Source organism: Petaurus breviceps, unplaced genomic scaffold (assembly GCF_028583685.1).
Source record: "Petaurus breviceps papuanus isolate PSGF00001 unplaced genomic scaffold, PetGlider_PUasm1.0 89917, whole genome shotgun sequence".
NCBI lineage: Eukaryota > Metazoa > Chordata > Mammalia > Diprotodontia > Petauridae > Petaurus > Petaurus breviceps.
The window spans coordinates 464,786-466,958 of NW_027187142.1; the positions used below are offsets into that span (position 1 = coordinate 464,786).

Sequence of the window (2,173 nt, forward strand, 5' to 3'; positions counted from 1 at the left end):
CTGCTCTACCTTCCTCCCAGATTTCTCCTCCTTTCAGCCACCAGCCCCTCAAAATCCACATGCATTGCTCCCCCTTCTCCCAAGGCCCCAGCTGACCCTGCAGAGGTCAGTTCTCCTCCCCAGCAGGAGGCCCTTTGAAAGTGTACTGCAGATCCCAACACAGGAGAGCTGATGAAGAGTTAGTGACCTCCACTGGACAAGTCACAAGGTAGCGATGCTTGGCATGAATGTATGGACCCTTCCAAATAATGCACAAGCTGGGAAGCCCCTAAGGGGCTCAGAGGAAAAGTGACCTGCCCAAGGCAGCACAGTGAGTGTGGCTGCCCCAGCCTCTGCCCCCTGCCCACTCAGTACTAGACCAAACCTAGTTGGGGCCATCTCTGAATTTCCCCGGCTCCTCAATGTCCTCACCCTACACTTGATGATGGTGTCTGTGATCTGAACAGCCCCCACCTGCATGCTCTAAGGCCAGACCTCAAGGGGCCTGAAAAGCAAGGCAGCCCCAGCGGATGGTCCCCAAGGTCCCTTACAGTTTGGAAGTTCAGAGTCTCACCCTTGATGTCTTCTGTTCCTTAGGATCACATCAAATTTTTTTTTTTTTTAAAGCAATTGGGGTTAAGTAACTTGCTCAAGGTTACACAGCCAGTTATTTCTGGGTGTGGTGCTGAGTATCTGAGCCCGGATTTGATCCAGGTCAATCCCAACACTGGAGCCGGTGCTCTTACTCGCTGAGCCACCTGGCTGCCCCTAAGCAATTGGGGTTAAGTAACTTGCTCAAGGTTACACGGCCAGGTGTTTCTGGGTGGGTGCTAAGTGTCTGAGCCCGGGATTCGATCTCCAGGTCTTCTCAACACTGGAGCCGGTGCTCTTACTCGCTGTGCTACCTGGCCGCCCCATGGATCACATCATTTTTGAGCAGGTGGGAAGTCAGCTCAGAGCCCCTTGTTTCTTTGACCCTGGGACCTCATTTCCCTGAGAACAGATCCTGGGTCTGCTCCCCCTACCCTGACATCGCTTAGACCGGCAGCGCCCCAGAGAGGGCCTGGGGCTGTTCTTCCTGTCCCCTCCAGATGATGCTGACCTCAGTGACAACAATCTTTCTGAGCTGAGTGCTCCCCCTCCTCAGTCACTGCCACCCACAGAGAGAAGAGCCAAGTTGAGGCCGTGGGGAAACATCTAGAGGAATCTTTATTACAACACGTTGTTTCCAAATACAAAAGAAAGGACCAGAAGGAAGGGAGGAGAGGCCGGCTGCTGCCAGTCACTAATAACTCGGGGCGGGGGGGGGGGCAGCCGGGCCCCTCCTAATCAGCCGTGACCTGGAGTGGGGACCCAGGCAGGCAGGAGATGGTGTCTGGTCCCCGGTCTCAGAGTCAGTCAGGAGACACGCTGGACTGGCCGTGGCGGGGGAGGAGAGAGGGAGCCAAGAAGAGGATTTAAAGTGGGCTGGCTGGGGGGATGGAGCCCCCTAGAACAACTCGGCACAAAACCAATCCACAGTCATAGTCCCCTTCTCTCCCCATCCCTGGTCTCCTGGAGGGGGTGGGTACTGCCTCTCACCCCTGGGTCCCATGGGAGCCAAGGAGCCAGGACAAGTCAGGGGACCACCCCCCCATGTATCCCTGAGTCCCAGCTGTCCCTGCGAGGCAGTAATGCCAGCTCTGCCCTCAGACGCGGTGGCCTCCTGAGACCGGGAAGAAGGGACAGCTTGGAATCTCAAAGCACAAGTCTAAGAGAGGGTCCCAGGGACCCTGGTCACACATCAGTGACTCCAGAGATGGGGGGAGGGAGGGAGCCCTGCGACCTGCAAAGGAAAGCCCCACTCAGCCGTTGCCCAGACAACTGGGGGCGACCAGTGAGGAGCTCACGCCAAGTCAGAGAAACGCAAGTCAACAGAGAGCAGAAGGCAAATTGACATCGTCATTAATAATAATTAATAATAATAATAATAAATACTTAATTCTCTAATCCGTGGATTGCAAATACAACCATGATAGCTTATCTTCTTCTCTGGGAGCAAGAAAGATGGGGCAGGACGGGGACAGTTATAGGGGAGAGGTGGAGGAAGGGAAGAGACAAAGGCAGCAAAGAGGTGGGAGCTAGCTAGGACAGAGAGGGAGGGGGGCAGAGAGGAGGAGCCCGAGGGGGGAGGGGGCAGAGAGAGGAGGAGCCC

General features: G+C 55.6%; 1 long non-coding RNA gene across 1 annotated transcript; it reads right to left on the reverse strand.

Annotated features, from left to right (window-relative positions):
* Positions 1-1,169: 1,169 nt before the first annotated feature.
* LOC138176553 (uncharacterized) lies at positions 1,170-2,173 on the reverse strand. The gene is made up of 2 exons (XR_011172332.1): positions 1,320-2,173; positions 1,170-1,254 (listed from the first exon to the last, which is right to left on the reverse strand). It is a non-coding gene; the product is annotated as an uncharacterized lncRNA (long non-coding RNA).